This window comes from Ailuropoda melanoleuca, chromosome 4 (genome assembly GCF_002007445.2).
Source record: "Ailuropoda melanoleuca isolate Jingjing chromosome 4, ASM200744v2, whole genome shotgun sequence".
Classification (NCBI taxonomy): domain Eukaryota; kingdom Metazoa; phylum Chordata; class Mammalia; order Carnivora; family Ursidae; genus Ailuropoda; species Ailuropoda melanoleuca.
Window position 1 is genome coordinate 71,833,405 of NC_048221.1, and position 14,259 is coordinate 71,847,663.

At 38.2% G+C, this 14,259-nt stretch overlaps 1 long non-coding RNA gene across 1 annotated transcript; it reads left to right on the plus strand.

The window, feature by feature from the left end:
* Positions 1-65: 65 nt before the first annotated feature.
* Positions 66-11,281, plus strand: LOC117801959. Its single transcript, XR_004624866.1, has 3 exons — positions 66-199; positions 1,485-1,630; positions 8,861-11,281. It is a non-coding gene; the product is annotated as an uncharacterized LOC117801959 (long non-coding RNA).
* Positions 11,282-14,259: the final 2,978 nt, after the last annotated feature.

Consider the following 14,259-nt stretch of genomic DNA (forward strand, 5'->3'; position numbering starts at 1 on the left):
TTCCGGCCGGAAGTTTTTCAAACGCCGGAAGTCCCGCCTCGCTTCTCCCTCACTCGCCTCAGAGGCGCCGCGCTACGGGAGCTTGATGGAGCCGAGCCGGACGGAGGCGGGGCCAGAGCGAGGATTCCGTGGGAGCGCTGAGGTGGGGCCCTGCCCCGGGGACCGGGGGCGAGCTCTCTCTCCCCGGATGCGGATGGAGGTGGGGCCGGCGTTGTTACGAACTGGGACCCGCCTCCTTGTTCTTTCTCTTCACAAACACTTTACTCTCTTCGCATCCAGCGTCTTTAGATTCAGTCAAGAGTGTTTCTTTTCGCTGTATTATTTGTAATTTCCAGTAGAAAAATGAGAAACAAGCACGTTTTATTCTTTCTAAAGTCAATTTTAGTCATCGTTAATGAACTTACCTCAGAGTGTTTTAAGCGTATTTTTAGCATGTTTCCTTATTTCCGAAGCCCCGAGATAAGGGGTTTTGCTCTAGTCTATGGAAATACCAATCTTGCCTCTTCTGAGAAGCCCTCACACAGTTCCTGAGGTGCATGCTACTTCAATGGAAGAGTCTAATCCTAGAGTCATCGTTTTCTTACTATGGTCTCTCAGGCAGCATGTACTGCCAAGTACATAGATTTGGAAACCTGGTTCTCTTAGAAACTTACTAGTACACTTGGGCAAATCCCTTTATGTCTTTGAAATTGTTTTCGCCCCCTCCCTTACATCTTACCCCATACCTTATAAGGTACCCATTACATATTAGGAGTAAATACTCACAGAATTAATTTACTCAAGGTAAACACAGCTCCCAGATACCTCACCTGGAGCAAGAATGAGAAAACCCTGCCCCATTTCATTTTCAGATTTTTGGAAAGTGCTGTGACTTGAGTCCTAATAACCTGGTGTCCTAGGTGAGCCTTGCTCCTAATCCAGCATTTCCATTCCCCTTCCCACAAAACACAAAAGTAGCTCCTGCTTTTTAGTTTGATGACTCAGAAGTATCTTAACCCCACTTGCACTCCCTAAGCTCCACTTTTTTTTTCAGTAACCCAAGTTAAAAGCTATAAAGGCCTCCGCAGCAATTCTTCTTTCCCTTTTCCTTGAATATATTTTCTCAAAAATCAGTATTCAGTACAAATGAAAAATGACTTGTTTTTTGGTGATGTGTTTTTTGCCAGACACACCAAACCCTAAACTCACAAAAACAGACAAAAAAATTAGACTGAAAAATTAGGGAAATAAGTCTGTTGGTAGTCTAGATTCAAATTTAGCAGATCAAAACCCTATGGATTTGGGAGGCCTGGCTGGCTCAGTCAGTAGAGCATGTGACTCTTGATCTTGGGGTTGTAAATGTGAGCCCCATATTAGTCGTAAAGTTTACTTAAAAAAATTTTTTTTAAATATATAAAGAAAAAACAAACGGAATTTTTTTAGAAGATTCAGTAGGGCAGCTTTCCATGCTAATGACTTATTTCCATATCTTTTGAATACTGAAGACCAAGCAAGATATTGAAATGTCTATGAGTGGGCCTTGCTACAGATTCACCCAAAGTGAACATAAATTTTACTGGATAATGTTTGAGACAGGAAGAGAAGAAGACTCTTTCCGAACAAGTCTGTTCAGCTTTATCTAAGCTTCTTGGTGAGTAAGGATCAGTTTCTGAAATTGTTCAGAGGTTCTCCCCCCTTCTTAATTTGTAGTCTTATGTTGCCTTTTGAAATGGTTCCAGAAGGTTCGGAACTGTCTGCTCTAATCACAGTCTGCTCCATAATTTCTTTTTTTTTTTTTTAAGATTTTATTTATTTATTCGACAGAGATAGAGACAGCCAGCGAGAGAGGGAACACAAGCAGGGGGAGTGGGAGAGGAAGAAGCAGGCTCACAGCAGAAGAGCCTGATGTGGGGCTCGATCCCATAATGCTGGGATCACGCCCTGAGCCGAAGGCAGACGCTTAACCGCTGTGCCACCCAGGCGCCCCTCCATAATTTCTAGTTCTGAAAATACTAGAGAACACATTACAATTCAGGATTATGGAAAGGGAAACCAGGTCATAATAATCAACAATAATAATTTACTCTTTACTATTCATCTACTTTTGATGTTGAATTGTGCTATACAGGTTTAAGGTAGGTTTAAAGGTTAAGGTAAAACAATATTTTACAAAATCTTTTGACATAATTTCTGCCCTGGAGGAATTTACAAACAAGACTGGAGACTACATTTAGTCACAAGAGGCAGAGATCCATACAAGACAGTCTAGAATCAGGGTTAGGTTGTATATCAAAGTAGCCACAGTAAAAAGTGAGGGAGAAAATAAGGATTAAGCAGCATAATGTTGGATCTTGACTCCTCTATCAGGGATATTTGCCTTTCAACTGGGGAAGAAAAAGGAGTACTAAGCAAAAGTAAATAATGTGTAAGCTTTTAGACGTCAGACATCTGGGAAAAATAAAAGCTGGGGTGGAGTCCTCTAAAATTAATGCAGGTGGCGACCTATCCAAAGACAAGTAAGACTGTCCAGAAAACATTGCTGTGTTGGAATTTTGCAAGACAGTCACTCCCACTAAAAGCTGTCAAAGGAAATTTATAATCACTAAGTATAAACCAGGCCCCACCACAAAAACTGCCTTTTCTCTCTAGGACCTTGCCTAATCTTTTGTTTACTTTTGGATCTTAAGTGCTGAATTTCAAAAAATTCATGGCTTTAGCCTGGAATAATCTGGACTCTCACCTGAGACTTATGCAATAGGGTTTGGGAGTAATGAAACATGTTTTGATTTGCTTGCAGGTTATTTTACTGCTGCAAACCATGCAGCTATTCATATGGTATTCATTGGTATGGTATCACTTGCATGTTATTGTCTGTGTTTTCAAGCCCTTTCCCTCTGGGTTCTGTCTCCCCAGGGACACTGTAATAATGGTAATGGCTTCTATTCGTGGATCATCTACTTTGTGTCAAGCACTAAGTTAATGCTTTTACATGTATGTGTATTTAAGTCACATATTAGCTCAATGAGATGTTGCTGTTACCTCTTTTTATAAATGAGAGGACCATCCAAAGTCACATCAGCTATTAAATTGCAGATCTGGATTTAAACCTAGTACTCTCTTTTTTTTTAAGATTTATTTATTTATTTGAGAGAGAGAGAAGGAAAGACAGGGGAGGGACAGAGAGAAAGGGGAAGAAAGAATCCTCTAGCCAACTCCCTGCTGAACTCGGAACCCGATGTGGGGCTCAATCCCAGGACTGCATGGTCATGAACTGAGCCAAAACCAAGAGTCCATTGTTCACCTGACTGAGCCACCCAGGTGCCCCTAAACCCAGTACTCTTTTTTTTTTTTTAAGATTTTATTTATTTGACAGAGAGAGAACACAAGCAGGAGGAGTAGCGGGGAGAGGGTGAGGGAGAAGCAGGCTCCCAGCTGAACAGGGAGCCCAAGGAGGCAGGGCCGGGACTTTGGGATCATGACCTGAGCTGAAGGCAGTTGCTTAACGGACTGAGCCACCCAGATGCCCCTAAACCCAGTACTCTTAAAGACATCCAATATACCACCAACTCAAAGCAAAGATCTTTCCTTTCTCCACTGTGTTGGCCAGTGCAAGATGGAATCTTTGAGATGCTCAGGAACTGTTAAATCTCTAAATAAAGTACTATCTACTACCTAGGACATAACAAAGCCCTTCTCCGCCTTGACTTCAAACTAATCAAAGTTCCTTGGGAGCAAAAATTCTAAATATAGATGCACTATATTTTGCACCCCTAAATTGTAAGGTACTTGGATCTAAGTCTTAGAACTAAGTCTTAGTCATTTTGGTCTCCCCTTCTCCAACTTCTCCCTCCACCCACACAGTGCCTAATAATCTTGACAAACAATAGGTACTTAATGAAATTACAGACTAACTTGTGGCTGGAAGAAAGTGCCTGGAGTAAAAAATAAATTAAAAAATCCTTCCTCATACTATGAAAGTAATCTAAAGCTGCCAAGCTGGGTTACCTTTTAAAAACTCAAGTGTACTTTTGGAAACTCAAATTTTTGTCCCTGAGAGTCAATCACCTAGCAAAGGTAGATGAGTCTGTTTCAGACTAGAGAATGCATAAACTGAAACTAAGCCCTAGTTCTTGAATTTGTATATTAGCCTTGCCCATCCGCTTTCCCGTTCTTAGAAGCTCTCATTCCTAACACTGAAACTCATTGTCTTCAAAGAGCTTCTCTCAATAGTTCACTGAGAAACTTAAGAGATTTCATGCAAAACATAAGAGATTGGTAAACAGAGAGGGGACTGCCTCTGTTTTCCAAATGAGAAACTGTGTTAGGTGAGCTAGACCAGGCTGGTAGTTGAGTTCCCAAACTTGGCCTTTCCTATTACTTTTTCAGTCTGACTGGGAGCAGCAGCATAATTCCAAAGTGCTAGTCTAGTGCTGAGGACATTGTTCTAGCCCAGAGTAAGTATGTCAATCTTTTGTGTAAAAGAAAAAAAAAAGATTCAAGGGATTAAAATCCTGAGTTTTGATAAAATATTGAAAGGATCTTGAGGAACCATCAGTTAAGCCTGAGAAAATTAATTGTAGATTTTTCTAGGAAATAGATATCCAGGCATCATTCAAAGGGATTAGATACATTTGACTTATCCTACATGAAGTGAAATTATGGGACCAACAAGTTGAACTAGAATATAAGTTTGCTTTAGCTGAAAACTGAAATTTCCAGTGTTTTGTCCCAGTTTTTTTTTGTCCCCCAGTTTTTTTTTTAACAAATCCTCAAGATATTTTGTAATGAATGCAATTAAAAGCAAGATTAAAGGACGCCTGGGTGGCTCAGTTGGTTAAGCGTCTGCCTTCAGCTCAGGTCATGATCCCACGGTCCTGGGATCAAGTTCCACATCACGCTCCTTGCTGGACAAGGAGCCTGCTTCTCTGCCTGCCGCTCCCCTTGCTTGTGCATGTGCTCACTCGTGCTCTCTCACACACATGCACACGCACACATGCACACAAATAAATAAAATCTTTAAAAAAAAAAAAGAAAAGATTAAGATAAAAAAATAACTGAATAATAGATGAAATACTTTATTGCATGGTCCTCTGTTCCACTCATCACCTGCCTGGCAAATTCAGTGGCTAAAAAGTTCAATCCGTTGATTCATGAGCAAATATATTGCACAATTTTCTCATGATGAGTTTCTCATTCTCAAGAAGTGTCCAGGGACCCCCTCAAAGACCCAAAATATCCATTAAACAACCTGAGATCTAAGCATAGAAGCCCCACAGGGTTCATTAGGATCCTAATGATGGCATGGCTGATTGGGTTGCAGGGAAGGGATGAAAGGCAGCATAGTGGGGTCAAATTTATTTTGTTCCTCATCATAGGGAGCCATGTCTGGAGACTGTACATCAGAACTAGGTTTTGTTTCTAACACCTTTGGTTTATCTTACAGCTTAATATGCTGCAACTATCCTGCAAAGTGCTTGCTAGAAACACTCATCCAGAACGCCTACAGAGTTCTAATACTGGAAGTTTCACACACTAACTGGAACTCAAATTCAGAAAAGCATTGTGTGTCAGATCATTTTATGTCCAAGTTTGCCCTTTTTTTTTTTAAATCAGGTTTTTGAGTGTAATTTACATAGAGTAAAACTCAACTATTTTATTCTGACAAACACATACAGTCATATAACCACCACCACAATCAAGATATAAAACATTTCCATCACCTAAAAAAAAAATGCCCCTTTGTAGTCAGTCTCCCCCCTCCATGCCCTGCAACCACTCATCTGTTTTCTGTCTCAATAATTTTACCTTTTCCAGATTGTCATATAAATTGAATCATACAGTAAATAACCATTTGAGTCTGGTTTCTTTCACCTAGGATAATGCATTTGAGATTAATCCATGTTATTGAATGTATCACTAGGTTTTTTTTTTTTTTATTGCCTTAGCAGTCTATTGTGAATGTACTGCAGTTTGTTTATCCATTCAATAGTTGATGGACATATACTTATTTCCACTTTTTGGCTATCATTAATAATGCTGCTATGAGCATTCATGTACAAATTTTTTTGTGTGAGCATATATTTTCATTTATCTTGGGTAGATAAATAACCTAGGAACAGGGTTGTTGGGTCATATAGTAAGTGAGTGTTTAGTTTTATAAGAATACTAAATTGTCTTCCAAAGTAGCTGTACCATTGTGCATTCCCGCCAGTAATGCATGAGAGTTACAATTGCTCCACACCCTTGCTAGGACTTGATATAGTCAAGTTTGTTTGTTTCTTTCTACCCTTTAATAGGTGTGTAGGAGTATCTCATTAGAGTTTTAATTTGCATTTTCTTAATGACTAGTGATGTTTATTAGTAATATGTTTATTTGCCACCCATATATCTTTGGTGAAGTGTCTGTTAAAGTATTTTGACAATTTTTAATTGGATTTTTTGATTTGTGAATCATGAGAGTTCTTTATATACCGTGCATACTAATCCTTTATCAAGTATGACACTTGGCTTTAAGAGTTTTAAGTTATCATAGGCAGTTGCCAGCATAATAGCACACAGAAAAATGATTTCTTCTCTGACCACAAAGAAAACTCTGCCACAGCCAAGTGTTCTTCAAGAGGCTAGCTACCAGATGGTATCAAAACCACCAACATTTTTACATACATGAATTTTTCTGAAACCAACATCACCACAGACAGAAAACATTCTTTGTAGAAAAATGACCTAATTTCATGGTGAAAGATGATCACCCTAAAAGAATGGTTTAAAATTGAGAAGGTGGTACCCACAAGCTTTTGCAAACAATGTTGGAAGTTAGCTAAGCCATAATGTTCGTACAGCATAACTGGGTATTTTGTTTAGACTGAACCATGATCTGAATATAAGAAAATCTAAACAGTTTACCAAGAAACTTCTTAGCATAAGTAGGTATTGCATATATAAGGGCCTTTGATAACTTTCTGCCGTGAACTTTTGTCAGTTAGGAGAACTAGGTCTATAATTCCTATAACTTCAGGCCTGTTTCTAGAAACTACTAGCTAGTGTTTCCCAAATTTTAATGCACATAAGAATCAACAGTAGAGCTCCTTTTAAATGCTGAGGTCTGGTCCCTAGCCTCCAAAATCCCAATTTAATGAGTTTAAGGTGGTATCTACATGTGTATGATGACACCAGGTGATTCTGATGGGTTGTTCAATGCATTATAGAAAGATTGGCCTGATTCTTACTGGGCACTTGATTTACGAAAGTTAGAGGACTGAGCTGTAGCAGTATGGTTTCTAAGTGTAGTGTTTTATGATACTTAACCTTAAACTTGCCCTTCCAAAAGGTAAACTAGATATTCACAGTTCCTACTAGCCACACTGACTACTGTGTTATAGATTATTAATTGAAAATAGCTTACACTTACAGATTACTTGATATTTGTAAGATACTCTGCTAAATATATAATTTTTTTGTTCGTTTTAAAAAGTAACCCTTTGAGGCAAACAGGTGTTATAGTTATCCCCATTTTAAGATGAAACTGAAGCTTAGAAAGCTTACTTCACCCAAAATTACAGAACACAATTAAATATATGTATCACAAACCTCAAGAACTAAAAAATACATAGTTATAGGGGCGCCTGGGTGGCACAGCGGTTAAGCGTCTGCCTTCGGCTCAGGGCGTGATCCCGGCGTTATGGGATCGAGCCCCACATCAGGATCCTCCGCTAGGAGCCTGCTTCTTCCTCTCCCACTTCCCCTGCTTGTGTTCCCTCTCTCGCTGCCTGTCTCTATCTCTGTCAAATAAATAAATAAAAATCTTTAAAAAAAATACATAGTTGCATAAAAATTATATACCTACTTCAGCTAAACCCATATATATTAGTTATCCATTGTTGCATAACAAATTTCCCCAAAATATTATTTTAGTGCTGTAAATTTTTAAATAATCTGGTAAATATACTGGATGAACTGGAGTCCAGAGAGACAGAGTCTGAATAAGTAAGAGTACATGTTCAAAGATATATTGAAAATAATGTCCGGGGAAAAAAAAAAGATGTATGCAGACTATTTCATTATATAGTAAAAACTTCCAGTTACAAGATAAATAAGTTCTAGGGTTGTAATGCACAACATACTGAGTTTAATTAACAATATTATATCGTATATTTGAAAGTTACTAAGAGAGTAAGATCTTTAAAGTTTTCATCGCATGGAAATGTTTTATGTTGATTGCACATTAAACAATCTTATTAAAAAGTAAATTTATATAAAACTAGGTCTGTCCTAATTCTAGGAAGTGTTGTATCTGTATCCTAAAACACAAACCACTGAAAATTATTCATTTCACTGCTGGGCCTTTAAGCTTGATTCACCCTGCACCAGCCTGCCTATACCAAGGAACCACAAATGCCAACAGGAATTGATGGTAATCACCCTGAATCCTGCTCTTACCCACATCCAACCAGCACTGGCTTTGATTCCATCTCCATCAAGCTTGAAAGCTCCGACCCTAAAAATTGTACTTCTATGTTAAACTTTCTGAGTTCTTTTCAAAATAGGCCTAATATCTCAACTCTGCACTGGTTATCAGTTATTGTTTGCCACCCAGGATTGCTGGGATTGATTTTGCCTACTTGAGATTTAATACTATGTTTTGTGTGTATAAAACATTCAGAGTGGTCTGGGAAGTGGATCTTTGCATTTCTAAATATCATCAACAACAGTAGTGAATCAGCCATGCTGTTTTAATGGCATGCATAACTGCCAACATCTTAGAGTCATTCATTGCAGTTGCTTCCTGGTTTATTTAGCAAACACCATGTATGAGCTATCATGGTAACCCAGTTGTTGCCAAGTGCACTGGTGCCAATTAAACTGTTTTTCTTCTCTTTTCAAGATGTTTCTCTCCTCATTCATCTAGATGCTGCTAGATGGTTCTGCTGGAAGTCAGAATTTAACAAAAACAGAGCATCTGATGTATTTACACCTTGCTTCATGGAACAGATTTATCAGTGGAAATAACAAGGAAGCGATGAGGGGAACAGCTGTATTGAACTTAATTTTAACCAACAAATATCTGGTTGATGATTTACAAGTGACAAAAATCCTGGGCTAAAGGGATGATGTCAGCTGGAGTTAATGGCTGGCTGGGCACCATGCTGGACTCTGGATGAGGAGTGGTGTGTGCAGTGGCATTGCTCTTCCTTCACAGTGCTCATTGGCCATTACTAGGAACAAACACAAAGCTATATACAAGTCTGAACAAAGTAGTGGTGTCAAGAAGACTCATGTCCAGTTGCAATTTTTAAAATCTGAATTTATTATTCAAACATTTTATTTGTTAACATGATTCAAAATGCAAAATATACAAAAAGGAATGTGATAGAAATTATTATCTCTGTTCCCCAGCCACTTAGTACCCATCTCTATGAGCCACCTATGTTACCAGTTTCTTGCAAATCCTCCTAGAAAAATTCTTTGCATATGCAATCAAATGTATTCTTTATCAAATCTAGGATACCATTGATTGCATACAAGATGGAATTATTCTGTTTATATGCACTATATATGCTTTTTATTATATATACTACAAATATAGTACATTATTAAAATACTACAAAAGAATTTTTTTAAAGCCCTGCCAGTTAAACCATGTCTTGTTGTCAATTGTACAATGAATTCTAACTTCAGAGACATCTAAAATGTGAAAATCTGTGCATTTTATAACCAATAAAATATGGTCTATTTTCTTTCTTTTTTTTTAATTTAACACAAAAGATAGTAGCCTATGTTTTTGATTCTGTACTGTGCTTGCTTCACTTAACAGTACCTCTTGGAGCTTATTTTGTATCTAAGGCGTTTCTTTCTCCTTTTTTATGTGGGAGCACTATGAAAAGTGGTGTTTAACCAGTACGTCCGAAGTCAGAAAGTAAAAAAGGAAGGAATAGGACACTCTTTAGAAAAGATCATGAAAAAACAGCAGAGGACTGGAGAAAAAAACCAATAACCCTAATTTTGTTTCTTCAAGGATAAAGATCTTCAAATTGGAAAGTGTAGAACAAGTATCATGAAGAAAGACTCAAGTTTGCCATAAAAGAAAGAAAATACTAAGATGATATGTAGTCAGTTTATAGAAGTTAAAGTCTCTGAGTGTGCACAAATACAAACCACAGCACTAAAACACATGGATGTGACAAAATCATTTTTGAGAATCACTATAAAATATGAAGGAAAGAAGAGATGACTAAAGGTTTTTGCACAAGTGAAAAATGTAGATTATAGGAAATACAGACTGGCAAAGTCATTCACAAAAAGTTTTAAAATACATTATTAAAAAGATGGTTTATTTGCATTTAAAAATAAAAATGTCATACTATTTTTAAAATTTAAAGAAAAAGGAGGTAATTAAAAGGCCCCAGAATAGGTTTGCTAGAAATCTTATGTCACAGCCAGGTTGTGGCTATGGTGTGGGGGAAAGAACTAAAGAGACGCTTGTTTTGCCAGCAAACTAAATGACTGCATCCTGTCAACAGTCAAGTGACTATTCCCTTCACCTGTGCTCTGAGTGACCTATGAAGAACAACAAGTATGCATTGTGTGTCAACTACACTCAAAAGAGATTCCCCTTCTAAAAAAAAAAAAGAAAGAAAGAAAGAAAGAAAGAAAGAAAGAAAGAAAGAAAGAAAAAGAAAGAAAGAAAGAAAGAAAGAAAGAAAAAGAAAGAAGAAAAAAATGAACAACAAGCATAATTGGGTAAAAATTGGAATTGAAATTGAATTCAGATCCTCTCTCTGATACTACCTAGTGACCTTGGGCATGTCAGTTCATCTTATTTTTCTTTCTCTAAGGAGATTACATTTATTAACTGCTAAGTTTCTTCTAGTGAATTATATTTTATAACCTGGTTGTAACTGTATTAGATAAAATATATATTTTAACTATAATCCGGAGAATTTGGAAGATTTGGAGTTTGTTGATGTAAGCAAAATGTCTGATGTCTGTCATGAAATCTTTGTGGAAGTGATGAAGAAATGTGTATTAGATTTCCCCATAGTTCCAGTCAGACTGGCATTTCTACACCCTGTGTTGATTGATAAATCAAATCATAAGATTGGGAGAAACAGGATACAAAATCATCTCATACTACTTGAAAAAAAATCTCTGAGATCAGTAAAAGGAAATTTAATAAAATTGTCCTTGAACTCCTCTATTTCTAACAGTTTGGAGGTTCCTCAAAAAATTAAACATAGAGTTGCCATAGGACCTAGCAATTCCACCGTAGATATATATCCATGAGAAATGGAAGATGTGTTCATATAAAAACTTACACACGAATGTTCATAGCAGCACTATTTGTAATAGCCAGAAAGTGGAAATGACACAATTGACCATCAGTTGATGAAAGGATAGGTAAAATGTAGCATATTCACACAATGGAATATTTTTCCACTTTTAAAAGGAATGAAGTACTGATATATACTACAATATGGCTGAACCTTGAAAACATAATCCTAGATGAAAGAAGACAGACACAAAAGGCCACATATTGTATGGTTCCACTTACATGAAATGTCCACAATAGGCAAGTTAATACAGACAGAAAGTAGGTTGTTGGTTGGCAGGGTGTTGGAATGGCGGCAATGGGGAATGACTGTTAATGGGTATAGAATTTCTTTGGGCAATGATGAAAATGTTCTGGAATTAGGTAGTGGTGACAAGTTATACGATCTTGTGAATAAACTAAATATCACTGAATTACACACTTTAAAATGATGAATTTTACAGCATGTGAATTATATCTTATTCTAAAAAATTAATTTTAGGGGCACCTGGGTGGCTCAGTTGATTAAGCGTCTGACTTAGGCTTGGGTCCTGATCTTGGGGTGCTGGGATCAAGCCCTGCATCAGGCTCCTTGCTCAACAGGGAATCTGCTTCTCCCTCTCCCCCTGCCCCTTCTCCCACATGTACTCTCTCTCAGATAAATACATACAATCTTTTAAAAAATTAATTTAAAAAGCATTTACAGAAATTCAGTGCCAGAGACCAGACTTCATAGTTTTATATGGTGAAAAGAAAACAGATTTTGGGGGCGCCTGGGTGGCACAGCGGTTAGGCGTCTGCCTTCGGCTCAGGGCGTGATCCCGGCGTTATGGGATCGAGCCCCACATCAGGCTCTTCCGCTATGAGCCTCCTTCTTCCTCTCCCACTCCCCCTGCTTCTGTTCCCTCTCTCGCTGGCTGTCTCTATCTCTGTCGAATAAATAAAAAAAAAAATCTTAAAAAAAAAAAGAAAACAGATTTTGAATTGGCTATGAACTCATAATAAATCAACAGACTGAAATGGCTGCTCAAGAAAGTATGCCATTTGGGTTTCATCAGCACTTATTGGGGACATTGAGAATTGAATCAAGCATTCCCAGGATCATCAGAAAAACTTTGTAAGTGGCTGTTATCTTCATTTTATAGAAAAGGAACCTGAAGTTAAGTAATTTGCCCAAGGGCACTATGCTAGGAAAGGGAGAGTCAGACTTGGAACCCAGTTTAGCTGACTCAGGGCCTGTGTACCTGACCACTACACCCTCTACTTGCATTAAGAAAAGATGAAAAGTCCAGGGGCACCTTGCTGGCTCAGTTGGAGTAGCATATGACTCTTGATCTCCGGGTTGGAAGTTCAAGCCCCACGTTGGGTGTAGAGATTACTTAAAAATAAAATCTTTAAAGAAAAAAAAAAGATGAAAGGTCCAGATCAAGGGATATGATAGCCTGACAGCAAACTGCACTGATTGTACTTAATCTTGGCCATCGTGAGTGACCAGCTTTGAAAAACACACTGATGGTTTTAAATTATGTCCACAAACTCTTTAATGGTGTTGCCTTCAAAGGTGAAGCCAAATTTCCCTCCTTGAGTGTGGTTTGTGCTTAGTAACCAGTTTCTATAGAATAAGAAGGAAGTAATGCCGGATTTCGAGCTGTACTACAAAGCTGTGATCACAAAGACAGCATGGTACTGGCACAAAAACAGACACATGGACCAATGGAACAGAATAGAGAACCCAGAAATGGACCCTCGGCTCTTTGGGCAACTAATCTTTGATAAAGCAGGAAAAAACATCCGGTGGAAAAAAGACAGTCTCTTCAATAAATGGTGCTGGGAAAATTGGACAGCTACATGCAAAAGAATGAAACTTGACCACTCTCTCACACCATACACAAAAATAAACTCCAAATGGATGAAAGACCTCAATGTGAGACAGGAATCCATCAAAATTCTAGAGGAGAACATAGGCAACAACTTCTATGACATCGGCCAGAGCAACCTTTTTCACGACACATCGCCAAAGGCAAGAGAAATAAAAGATAAAATGAACTTATGGGACTTTATCAGGATAAAGAGCTTCTGCACAGCCAAGGAAACAGTCAAAAAAACTAAGAGACAGCCCACGGAATGGGAGAATATATTTGCAAAGGACACCACAGATAAAGGACTGGTATCCAAGATCTACAAAGAACTTCTCAAACTCAATACACGAGAAACAAATAAACAAATCATAAAATGGGCAGAAGATATGAACAGACACTTTTCCAATGAAGACATACAAATGGCTAACAGACACATGAAAAAATGTTCAAAATCATTAGCCATCAGGGAAATTCAAATCAAAACCACACTGAGATACCACCTTACGCCAGTTAGAATGGCAAAGATAGACAAGGCAAGAAACAACAATTGTTGGAGAGGATGTGGAGAAAGGGGATCCCTCCTACATTGTTGGTGGGAATGCAAGTTGGTACAGCCACTCTGGAAAACAGTGTGGAGGTCCCTTAAAAAGTTAAAAATTGAACTACCCTATGACCCAGCCATTGCACTACTGGGTGTTTACCCCAAAGATACAGACGTAGTAAAGAGAAGGGCCATATGCACCCCAATGTTCATAGCTGCATTGTCCACAATAGCCAAATCATGGAAGGAGCCGAGATGCCCTTCAACAGATGACTGGATTAAGAAGCTGTGGTCCATATATACAATGGAATATTACTCAGCTATCAGAAAGAACGAATTCTCAACATTTGCTGCAACATGGACGGCACTGGAGGAGATAATGCTAAGTGAAATAAGTCAAGCAGAGAAAGACAATTATCATATGATTTCTCTCATCTATGGAACATAAGAACTAGGATGATCGGTAGGGGAAGAAAGGGATAAAGAAAAGGGGGGTAATCAGAAGGGGGAATGAAACATGAGAGACTATGGACTATGAGAAACAAACTGAAGACTTCAGAGGGGAGGGGGTGGGG